The sequence below is a fragment of the Gracilinanus agilis genome, chromosome 5 (assembly GCF_016433145.1).
Source record: "Gracilinanus agilis isolate LMUSP501 chromosome 5, AgileGrace, whole genome shotgun sequence".
Classification (NCBI taxonomy): domain Eukaryota; kingdom Metazoa; phylum Chordata; class Mammalia; order Didelphimorphia; family Didelphidae; genus Gracilinanus; species Gracilinanus agilis.
The window spans coordinates 121,160,691-121,173,706 of NC_058134.1; the positions used below are offsets into that span (position 1 = coordinate 121,160,691).

The 13,016-nt window shown below is 42.1% G+C and overlaps 1 pseudogene; it reads left to right on the top strand.

Moving 5' to 3' along the window:
* Positions 1-1,338: 1,338 nt before the first annotated feature.
* On the top strand, positions 1,339-10,018 carry LOC123249933 (annotated as a pseudogene).
* Positions 10,019-13,016: the final 2,998 nt, after the last annotated feature.

The following is a 13,016-nucleotide window of genomic DNA, read 5'->3' on the forward strand; positions in this document are numbered from 1 at the left end:
TGCTTCTGCTTTGAGCTGATGGTTGACTTGGCTGAATTTTAAAGGTGTATACACTGGTGAGGACTCATGAGCTCTAGTTTTAGGAGTGTAAATGCTTGGAGAAGCTTGTGCTTCCCCAGGAAACACATCCTGGGCATTTGTGAGAAAGCCCACAAGGGGGGGAGGGTTCCATTATGAATCCCACAGGAAAGGGGTTTGTTTCTAAGATTTCTCTCACTACATAAAGCGATGAATTTTTCAGTACTCCTTAAGTTACATACCCCTCAGGATGTGGTATATGAAATGCAAAAATTAATTCCTAGCTTGATTTTTCATCTGTGGCATTATTAGCACAAATATATTGATTGGTACTTAGCGCTTCTTCTGACAAAGTCTAAATGCATTTTTCTCATGTTTATTAATCAGTGGAGTGTTGAAATGTGGTTCTGTGGTCATTAGACATCTTGTGGTTAATGGAGACAAATGGGTCTGTCCTTAATAATATCCCCAAATTCTACAAAGGATATGCTTATGAGTTGTTAACAAATGCTCATAAGAGGCATAATTTTGAGAACAGTGGTAAAACAAATTTTCTCTTTATTTACCGATAGGGTAGACTTTTATTAGAATTCATTTCATCAGGCTCTGTAGAAAACATTCCATGTTGGTACCTGAAATCTGGCTTAATCGTATTGAAGACTGCCTTTCAGCTGGCATTAAATCTTTGTTAGCATTTTTCAGGGAAAGTATAGCAATGAAATTTCATTTATTGTAACTCAGATTAAATATTAAAATCATATTTACACTGTTCTATCATAATTTGAGGGACTGATCTTAAGAACTTAAAAAAAACTACAAATATGTATTTTTCGAAAGTCCTTTCTTTCTTAGTAACAAACTGAAGGCAAAAGGACTAGGAGGGGGCAGCCGGGTGGCTCAGTGGATTGAGAGCCAGGCCTAGAGACAGGAGGTCCTAGGTTCAAATGTGACCTCAGATACTTCCTAGCTATGTGACCACTTAATGCCCATTGTTAAGCCCTTACCACTCTTCTGCTCTGGAACCAATATATAGTATTGATTCTAAAATGGAAGGTAAGGGGTTAAAAAAAAAAGGTCAAGGGCTAGGCAATGGGGGTTAAGTGACTTGCTGAAGGTCATATAGCTAGGAAATATCTAAGACCAGATCTGAACCCAGGTCTACGTGACTCCAGGCTTGGTGTTCTATCTGCTGAGCCTCTATAAGTATGTATTAAAGGGAGGGTGGCATAGCTGATGCTATTAGCTTCTGCCCTTCATAGGATAAGAATGAAGTGTGATATTGCCTGACCTTTGGAATTGCTCATAGTTGAATTCAGGAGTATGCGTATGGATGAGGAAGAAGAAGCGAATGTGGGAATCAGGATGGCCTTGGATTCAAAACCTGCCTCTGTGGACCTGGAAAAGTCAATGAACTTTGCAAGTGCCCTCAGTAACTCTAGGACTATAGGCTGAAGAGTATTTGCTGATCTCAGCTGGTAGAGGGGATTTTCATTTGGGGATCTCCTTACACTTATTGAATCACCGAAAGTTTGTCTACTTACTTATTGGGAAAGCAGTTGTGGTTTGAAGTCCTGAAGACCTGGTTTCAAATCCTGCCTCATGTTTAATAACTGACATGGAAAAATCACCTTCTATATTGTGCCTTTTCCAACTTCCTACAGTTTAGTGATGGGAGTAACTTTCAGACTGGAAATTCTGTAAGTGGATGAAACAGAGCCAAAGCTTTATATTTGTAGGTGACTATATATGCATATGTATATTCTGAGCTTTATATAGTTCTCTGAGTACATATGGGTGCATATGTACACACATGGAGTTTGATTTATATATGCACACAGATGTAAATATATACAAATGTGTAAGAATATGTATGCATACATGCATGCATATGTGTATATGTGCATATACACATATGCACATATGTGTGTATATAGATGTATACACAGAAATGAAGAGAAGAGGGGAGAGAGGGAGGGAGGGGAGGAAGGATGAGGGAGAGTGAGAAGGAGAGAGAATCAGAAAGAGCTTGAAGAAGAAAAAGGAGATGACAGGCAGTATATTGATTGCATTAAGTCTAGAGCCAGAGCTCTAGTTCTAGGTCTTCTTCAAAGGGTCCCCTTTGGGGGACATCTTAGACATAAGCCTTAACCCCAAGTTGAAAGATTTTTTTTGACCATGTCCTGGATCTAGACATAATGAGTCACAGGGTATGAGGTAAATCTCTGCTCTTTGAGGGCAGACTACCAGTCCATATAAATCAGTCGTGTGTGTGTGTGTGTGTGTGTGTGTGTGTGTGTATGTGTAGATCTGTAGATATATATGTAGGTGTGTACATGTGGAGATATGTATATATATACACACACATGTATACACACACACACATATAGTGTACTCTGACATTAGTTTTTGGAGGTCTAGATAAATGGAACAACCAGAGTATAATGCTATATTGCAATATTTCTGTAAACATTTAAAAAAAGAAATGGACCAACTTTTTGGATATAACAAATAATTGGTAGAATCAGAAATTGAATCCATAAAGTTCAGTCTTAAATTTTCTCTACTAGATATACTTGTCAGTCCTTTGAGGTTTTAATTGATAATTCTCCTTGAGAAAAGACTTTGTGTTGATGAAAAGTATGAGAGACAGTCTCAAAAATGGGAATGGAAATACTGCCTATAAATACAAATTGAAGAATATTCTTCATCGCTGTGCAATAAAGGAAGGACTGGAAGGTAATTTGGATGACTATTAGTTGCATCAGCACAAAAATATAGTAACCAAACTGAATCAAAATCATCTTAAAATATGAAATACTGAAATATAATTCAGCAAAGGCTTGGTATTCTTCCATTAAGTCCTACTCTGATGCCTCGCCTTAGCACTCGCACAAGACAAGAGCTCACCTGAAGTTCAGAAGAAGTAATACAAGGACAATTCTGATGCCGAATTGTGGCCCAGAAAGGATATTGGTTCCTCCAAGGCTATTCCAGAGGAGTAGAAGCTTCTTGGTAGGTCCTGCCAAGCTCTAAAAGCTTGGAATATGAGCCTTCAGGTGGTCTGTTATCCTAGGATCAGCCTTGCTAAGTTTAAAGGGGCTCAATCCCAGATGAGAAGTTATTTAGCAAGTGTACGATTTTTTTGACCATCTTATCTCACAAGATTGTTTACTAAAGAAGTTGTGTTATGCAGTAATAGAGGAAATATTTATACTAGTGACATCACAGATCTTTTGACAGATGTATGTGTCATACCCTCCTTATTAGAGTATAAACTCCTCAAGGGCAGGCACTGTCTTTAACTTGTCAGTTTTTCCAGTGGCTTCCTCTTTCTCCTCCACCCTCGATCACTCCATAATACTCAATTACAAACTGGAGAGACAAAATAACCATTAAAAAAAGACATGAAGTGCTATGCTTTTTTTGGGTTTGGTTTGGTTTGATTTAGTCCTATTTTCTATCTTAGAATCTGTACTGCATATTGGTTATAAAGCAAAAAATTGGTAAGGGTTAAGTGACTTGCCCAGGGTCACACAGCTAGAAAGTGTCTGAGTTCAATTTCGAATCCAAGACCTCCCAGCTCTGAGCCTGGTTCACAATCAATTGAGTCACCTAGCTGCCCCCAACACTACACATTGTCAAATGCTGCTTTGACAGTAAAAAAAAATAGTTTAAAAAGTTTATAGGCACTAATTCAATTATTTCTGACTCTTTGTGACTCTATTTGGAGTTTTCTTGGCAAAGATACTGGAGTGGTTTGCCATTTCCATTTTCAACTCATTTTATAGATGAGGAAACTAAGGCAAACAGGGTTAAGTGACTTGCCCGAGGTCATACTGTTAGTGTCTGAGACCAGATTTGAGCTTAGGTCTTCCTAACTCCAGGTCCATTACTCTAACTGCCAAGCTAGCTAGCTGCCCGTGAGCTATGTAGCCATGGACAGTTTATTTAGCATCTGAACCTTAGACAGCTCTCCAAAACTATAGCTTATGGAATGAATATTAGTGAAGAAAGTTTCCATGCCAAAGGAATTAAAGGTCACTGATATATTGAGGTATGCTTTTCTGATAAATAAAATAATATTCATTTAAAAGCATGATTAACTTACAGTAGCTTTATGTCATCATCAACTTTCTCTGTCAATGGATACTCATAATACAATATGGATGCCTAAAGGTTTATTTTAAGAAGGAATTGGCAAAAAATTAGGGATCTAAAAACTAGGACAGAGAACTGTGCTTGCTTCTGCTTATATATGATTAGACTCAGTGGAGTCAGATCAGAGGTATGGTGGGGATGAGACCAATAAGGCAGAATCCATTGGATTAGAAGTTAGCTGGGTAAAGGCCTTGTCTGTCTAAGATGTCATTAACAGGCAGACATCAGTATACCATTGTGGTTGGTTCAGGCAATGGTTTTTAAATGAGGAGGCAGGTTGGTAGACAGAGACCCACATTGATTTTGCTTCAGGTTAAACAAATTACAGAATCTGAGGGCAATGGGACTCCAGAGAAACTTCCAGTGAATTCTGTCAATGTTCATTAATCCAGATGATCAAGTTCTTCCTTGTGTCCAACCAAAATCTCTTCAGTTTTGCTTTAAGTCTACTTTTTCTCTTTTTCAGTCCTAAATGAAAATATTGAACAACTTCACTATCAATGGTGAGGTTTTTTGACCATTTTTTGACAGCATTTTTTTTTAAACCCTTGTACTTCGGTGTATTGTCTCATAGGTGGAAGAGTGGTAAGGGTGGGCAATGGGGGTCAAGTGACTTGCCCAGGGTCACACAGCTGGGAAGTGGCTGAGGCCGGGTTTGAACCTAGGACCTCCCATCTCTAGGCCTGACTCTCACTCCACTGAGCTACCCAGCTGCCCCCTTGACAGCATTTTTAAAAGGGCACTATTACCAAAACTGGACATAGTGTCCAAATAAGGGTTTAATTGATTGAGATTATAGAGAAAAGTTACTTGTTAACTTTTTTGAATTTTAGATTGAGGTCATTTGCCTTGATCTCCCTCTTCTTCATCTCTTATCACTCAAATGCCTTCTGCCTTCACTGCCATCTCCTCCTCCATCCCATCTCACATGACTTACTTCTTACCTAGGTTAATCCCTCTACCTGCAAAAGTGATCTCATTTTATCTTATGTCCTCAACAGATTGTCCAGACATTATCCTCACTCTATTAGGCTTTGTCTTCTGGCTCCTTACTTACTGCCTGCAAACAGGCTATGTCTCCTATTCTCAAAAAAAAACCTCCTCTTGATCCTTCCATTCCCACTGTCAGCCTGTATTTTTCTTGCCCTTTGGGGCTAAACTCCTTCAAAAGGCCTTCTACAATAGGTGCTTCCACTTTCTTTCATCTCACTTATTTTTTAAAAAACCTTTACCTTCTGTCTTAGAATCAATAGTATATATAAAGACTATAAGGCAGAAGAGTGACTTGCCTAGCCAGGAAGTATTGGAGGCCAGATTTAAAAACAGGACTTCCCATCTCTAGGCCTGGCTTTCTCACCATTGAGCCATATAACCTGCCTCTTCTCATTCCCCCAACTTTTCTGTTCCTGTAGAAGTCAACTCCTCCCAGTCCATAGTTGAGGTGTCTTTCTTGACCCCTCATTGTCTTTCATCCTTCATATCCAAGCTGTTGCCAAAACTTGCGCACATCCAGGGATGAGCACATGAGCCATATAACCACCTGCTTAAGGAAATGATGTTTACCATGGGCTTTAGAGGACGACATGCTGGCTCTATTCAGGTGTCTGATGGAATGTCACATACTGAGGAAGGAGGAATTAGACTTGTTCTGCTTGACTCCAGAAAGCAGAATTAAGAAACAGTGGGTGAAAGTTGGATTTGATTGGCTTACTGATACAATTACCATGTTTGAGATGATCTGTCTTCTGCCCTGCAGTTGTGGACTTCCAGAGACCTCCCAGGCCAGGTCTTGGGAGATTTACTGCACTTTTCTTTGGAACTTTCACCCTTAGCACATTGGTGAGTGCCTGTGCACAGACTTGTGTTTTACCATGTCTGGCCATATTTTCAGGGTCACATTGTTGCCATTTCCCCGAAGACTATTCTTCCCTCTTCTCTCTATTACTTCCTCTGGGAACCAAAATCAAATCAATATTGCCTTTGCTATTAGAGACAGTGTGCCAATCAACTCCACTATTGTTATATTCATCACCCTTGTGATTTCCTAAAGCAAAGCATCTTATCCCTGCCTATCATTTTCACATAGAATGTAAGCTACTTGAAAGCAGGGCCTGTCACCCTTTTGAATTTGTATCCTTAATACTTAATAAGACACATAGTGAGTGTTCAATAAATGGTTTTTTTTCATTTGTTCATAGAAAATTTTAAAATCATAGTTTCAGAGACAGAAAGACATATGGATCCCTTTTGTATATATGATTAGGATTTTCTCTGTCCTCTGAAGATAATGCTCTCATACTGATGACTTCTGTGAGATATTGTACAGGTCTAGGTTCATTTCAGATGATTGGATTTGGCAAACGATTTTATAATTCTTCCTAATACTTCCTTGACTCTTTTTTTCTAGTAAATTATTGTGGTTTCTGGGATTTTGTGATCCTTTCTGTATAGTTTCAGGAACAGAGATTACTGGCCAAGAGCAGAGCAGAAAAGATGACATTAAGAATAGTTCTGGAGTAGAAAATCTAGCCAAGCTTCCCCCTCATGCCCTTTCTAGGAAGTGAATAGGAAGAGATTTTGTTTTCATATTTTCCCTTCAGATTCTCTAGTAAGCCAAATCAGGCTCCAGAGGGAGGATGGGGCTAAATTAGGAAGCTGAGGTGAAAGGACAATAGTTCTTACCTTCTTTTCCTCCAAGGATCACATATTGAATATATGTAGTAATAAAATCAGAGCCAAACCCAAGATATGTTTCCCATTATTCTTCACCCTCCACTGTGATATATCTGCCCACATATATGTCCTCCTTGCCCAGGCCTGACCTTGAAATCTACTTAGCTCCTCTTGTCTTCCTCTCTCACAGCAAATTCCATTTTCACAACTTGGAACATGATCTTGGTGTTCTCATTATCTACGCTCTCACTGACAGTTGGCTTTTCCTTGCTTCATTTTTATCTTATTTTTTGACTTCTGGAAACTAAAGTTCTGCCAGATCGAAAAAAAAAAAACACTTTTCTATTCTCTTTTAACAGGTTTATTTAAAAAATTTAACCTCACTCCAAATACAGACCAATTTCTTTGGCAAATTGGGCAGAAGGCAGATGAATCTGAAGCCTAAGCAGTCAGAGCCCATGTCATACCTTGCCTTCCTGTGCCATATAGCAGCAGTGTGCTTGGCAGCATCCTTGGTGGTGTTCCTAGAACAAATTCTCGAGCATCTTGTACACTGAAGGTTCCTTCTCAACATGAAGATTGTAACTGTTGCTTGTCCTATCATGGAGCCAACTGGAGTAACACTGTTATTACTATTTGGATGTTTTGGACCTCAGATCAATGAAATTTGTAGATATGCAAATTGGTTCTTAACAAAATTCTTGCTATTTCTTAATAAAATATTTTGTTTTAGTTTCTTCTGGACTCATAAATAGAAATACATCTAAATTCTCAAAAACTTTTTATCTGGACCTTTTGGAGAGGACTGTGATAACCAGAATATGAAAGTTTTTCACCTTTTTTTCCTATCTTTCAAAACCTTTGAGTTTAATACTGTACCCCTCTATCTTAAGCCTTTTGCACAATAAAGGCAATTAATTATCTTTCTGTTCTTTAGGAGAGAAATAGAAGCTGTTTCTGGTGTCCATTTGATTCTCAATCTTTTGATTTATCAGCTTGTAGGTTTGAGTTGTATTGCACTGTTTATTCTCTATATACAGTTATTATTATGATATAGCAAGTAGTTTTGAGGTAGCAGATAATATACTGTTTAAACATTTTACTTATGAGTCTAAAAATTGCTAATTCAAAATTATTATTTTTTTTAACATAAAATCTCAAAGTCAAATAGGTCCTTGAGTTAAAACTGCAGTGGGATGGAGGGAGGGAGGAACATTTTTTTTCTTAAAAGTTTTCCATTTATTTCTCCAAGAGTTTATATCTCTCTTGTAGTGGTTCATCTACTGTGGTGAAATTTTGACCATTTTTGTCAAGCCAAATGTTTTATTACTTAAGTTTCTCTGGCTTGGGTAGGCATATGGGTGGTGGTGGTGGCATGGCAGAGCTGAATGGATCACCCTCAAGACCACCAAGACCAAGGAGGAGATCATGACCCACAGTTGTGCCTTGGTGAAGGAGTCCAAAGAGATTTCCTAGAGCAGTGATGGGCAAACTACGGCCTGCCTGCCAGATGTGCCCTCCTGAAATGTTCTATCTGCCTAACGACATTATTCCTAATCTGACGAATACAATGAGTAGGACACAGTACAATGAAACTTCGAAAGAGTTGCCTAAGAAACAGACTGACAGAGGAGCATTTCCTTTCCTTTGGCCCCCTCTTTAAATAGTTTGCCCATCACTGGTCTAGAGGTTTAAGGCCCAAAGACTAGCTTGTTGCAAGCTTCCCAAAGATGGAGACATATTACATCAGAATTGGATCAAAGATGGGCTCTCTGTCCATTTGATGGTCAGGCCTAGGATCCTTCTGCTTTTGCCCCTCTAGCCCCCACCTCTGTTTCATCGGCTGCCCCTGCTCATTATTCACCTCAAGCAGCACTGTCCCTCATGCTGCTAGTGGAAACTGGAGGAGCAGTGGAGGTGATCCAGTGCCAGAGGCGGCATTCCTTTGATTTTCTCTGGCTTTGGGGGCAGCCTAAGGCCAGACTGCCTGGGTGGTGGCTCAGCCAGTTTCCTGGGGTTACAGCAGCAGATGGAGAAGGGGCTGATATCCAACCTTGTTCCTAGTCTGTCCTAGATCAGGGAGAACCCCCTTGTCCTAGACATGATGCCAGACCTGACCTGATGTGCCGCATGATCCTGGCCAGCCCACAGATGTAGCAGCTGATGGAGAGGAATCCAGACATCAGCCGAGTGCTTGATTCCCACAGAGCTCATGAGGCCGACCGTGGCAGTGACTCAGCCCTGTCCTGAGCAACCTACAGAGCATCTCTGGGGGATACAGTGCCTTTTGTTTCATGTACACAGACATCCAGGAACCCATGCCGAGTGCCTCTCAGGAACAGATGGCCAATAATTTCCCTTCTCCCCATTGACTGGGAACTCTGACAGCTCCTCCTCCCAACCCCGCCAGACTGAGAAGTGGGAGCCCCTTAGCCCCCACCTCCCAGAACCTAGAACCCCCTGGTGAGGGCCCAGAGGTTAGGGACCAGCCAGGGGCACCTACAGTTTCCAGCCCTTTGGGATCAAGACAGCTAGCCTGGGGTCAGGGACATTTAATAGTCCTGAGATGCAGGGCCTCCTCCAGCATGTTTCAGAGTCCCCAGCCAATGAAAAATGTAATCTCTGCCCGCTCCATGCAAAGTAGGGTGCAGACACTTGCCCAGAACCCGACTTTGCTTCTCAGATAGTGAGTGTCCCAGTGTTTTCAAGAAACCCCCGGGGGACAAGAACAACTCCACTTGGGCATCCTGTCTTTCTATAGCAGATGCAGAGCTTGGGCTCCATTCTCACCAGTCCCCAGGCCATGCAGGCTGCTGCAGACAGACCTTGCAGACGGAGGCCCCAGGGCTGGTGCCCACCTTCCTCTGTAGGGCGCTGTAGCATCCCAGAGCACGTTCCTCCCTCCCCCATTCATGTCCCTCGCCGTATCAGCTAGCCCCTTTCCAGCAGGGGGCACTGCCAAGCCCCAGCAGCAGCTGATGGAACAGATAATTCAGATTTGGCTGGAGGAGGAAACTCCCAGGGGCAGACACCAGAGATTCCATATCAGCAGCTGCTGGCCTTCAGCAGCAGAGAGGCTGACCTGCAGATCCCGATGGCTGTGGGTGATGCTATTAACGCGGCAGTTGAGATTGCCGGGCTCCAGCGGAAGCGCCCCAATCCACACTGACCCCCACCCCTTACAGTGGCAGGTGCCTTTCACAGCTCCGTGGCCTCTCCAAATCACAAGATATCTCTGGTCTTCAGGCCTCTTCACATGGGAATGGGGAGCAGTTGGGGCACGGCAGCCCAGCCCCTTTGCCCTTTCCTGTGGCTCTAGGTTCTCCCCCGTTCTGCCCCTGCCTGACCTTTAGCAGATATTTAAGCAATTTTGACTTTTATTTGAGTTTCCCAACTCCATTCCTAACTGTTTCCCTTATTCTCCATAACATGATTAATGGAATGGAGTCATGGGGTGAGCTGACTGGTTGGCCCAGTTTATCAAGGGATGTTGGTCTGCCCCCAGATGAATGATGAACCTTTTTGTGTCTGATGCTGGCCATACCCCAGCTCTCTTATCATAGCCCTCTCAGGACACTCCTCCTCCCAGCTGGGCTTCCAAGCAGGAGAGGGCAGGCAGGACAGGCGGTTGCCTCCTTCCTGGTCTCACAGTATATGCTCCTATGCTGAACACCCTTCTCATACACAGCCCTTCCGTGGGCTCTGCGGTGAGAGAGGAAAGGAGGAAATGCCCCCCCCCCCCCCCCCCCCGTTTGGGGAGGGAGACGGATCACTCTTTCGGGATACAGAGACAAGGGCGGGGGTGAGCCTGCCAGACAGGGATCTTCACATCAGTGCTACCCACATGGAACGGGCTCAGGTGTTGGAGGGCAGTGAAGCTTCCTGGAGGAGAGAATGGATGTCCCATCTGTGCACGCGGGGCAGGATGGGCAAAGAACTGAGAAGCTAGAAAAAGGCAGCGGCCCCAGGGGCACATTGTGGTTCACTAGCTGCAGTGGAGAGTTTCAGTTTAAGGAGAAGGGATTTACCAATCCTCTTTAGAGACTGGGATTATAAGGGAAAAGGGTAATTCTCAATACCCGCAAGGGTTCCTGTTGACTGCATAATTCCCAAGTGCAGGACATTGGCTCTGTCCTCCTCCTCCCCAACCCTAGACACAGACGCCTTCTCCAAGGCCTCTGAACCACCAGGGGCTTGTCCAGGTGTGAAGTGAGCAGTGTATTTGGCCTTCTCCTGGGAGCGAGCGTTTGTCTTAGAAGGGGCAGGTCAGGGATGTTGCAGGAAAGAGGATCCCCTTTTCTAATTTCAGAACCATCTCCCCTAAAGAGAAATGTCTGTAGTAGCGGGTATGCAGAAGTCTTAATGCTGAATAAGGATGAATGTGCCCCTTTGAAAAGGGGCAGGAATATCACCAAACTCTCCCAGGGCACACATATACCACACATATACATAATCACTGCCACCTCTGAATACTGGTAAGTGCTTTGACATCATAGAGTAGAAGAGGGATGAGGGCATTATTGTCACTATCTCAGCTTGAACTTATGCCTTTCTTAACCTCTGTGTTAATTGCCCTCAAGTTCTTCCTTTTGTCTTTCCCAGAAAACCTTATTTGAAGGAGGAGGTGCTGATAAAGTCATTTTTTTTGAGCTGGGTTGGAGACCATGATCATAGAGAATAGGAAGCTCATCTCAATCCTGTCCCCCAATCTCATGTAAATAAATTTTCATCATCTTTGAATGATGATGGGGGAGAATATCTCTGCCTCAATTTTAAGTGGTGATCAAGCACTAGGGGGCAGTGGCCTTTGAACATTGCCAGTAGAATTTTAATTGATGTTTCTGATTTTCAGTCCCTTATAGCATTTGCTATATTCTATTATTGGTTTTTTATATCTTTACTGTGAATTCAGCTTATGAAATTTGTCACTTTTGTATACCAGTGATTAAGAGCTTCTTGTCCAATCACACTTCCCATGTTTTTTCAAGCTAAAAATTAATTGAAATATTAGTCCTTGGAAATGCAGTCCTTAACTTTGCTATATTTATTTTTAATATTATAAATAATGTCATGCTTAGGATTTTCCAATTGAAGTGATATCGAATTAAAATACAACTTGGTTTTATAATTTTAATTTGGGATTACATCATTTTATTTTATTTTCTATCACAGCCTCAGTACTAAACACTTAATCTTAAAAATAGCTGTAAAACTTTAAATCTAGCAGTTCAATTTTGGACTTACTTGATTATGAAAGCATTTTTTTTAAGCCTTGAAATAGTGTGTCCTATACAGTGCCACCTCGTGACAAGCATTTGACTTCCTGCTTATAGAAAATGATTTAATGTTAGACTATTCAAAATATGATACATTGGAGACCACATAGGCTTCATCTCTTTGCAGAAAAAATATTGACAATAATCAAAACATTTGTAAGTCATTTGGTAAATTCGCTGGCCCGTCTAAACTACAAAGAAGCCTGAAGAAGTCATCCTAATGATTCAATTAGTTAGACTTTTCCCACTTTCTCTGTGTTATAGCACCAGCTGGTTCCAGATCCAGTCAAGTCTGTGACTTGATGCCCCAGGGGACTCAATCTGTGAGGGCTACTTGGCCCTATTTTGTAATTAGCACCTTGGGGCTGATGAATAGCACAAGAATCAGTTTTCTGGATATTCCCATTTACCTCCAAACTTGAAAATCCTTCCAGCCTAATTCCCAGATGGTCATACAGAGTCAGCCCCTGCATTCTAAATAGTCTCTCTTGAAGTTTAAGTGCCCCACGTTAAGTTAGCCTCTGTCCCAGACACTAGTGGTCTGAGTCTTGCAGAGAATGGCTGCTGCGTATTCTCACAGGGCTGTTGTAGAGGGTGAAAACCTAGAAGAGCTTTAGTAATGGGAGCAGACCTTGGACTCCTTCTGTCTCCCTCCTGTAGCTCCTGGGGAAAGTATGGGGCCAGCCTTCGAGGGCTGCAACCGATGCATGTTGTTAGACTGAATGGGGAACCTCAGAAACATGGCATTGTGTGTTCTCTAGCTTTGGCTTGGCACATAGAGGGTTCAGATTCTCCTGGTTTCTTTTTGTTTCAGGACAGCCTCCTGCTTTGCCACTGTCTTTCCCAGCTGGAGTCTGGAAGACCCAAGGGTACAAATACTTACTAGTTGTG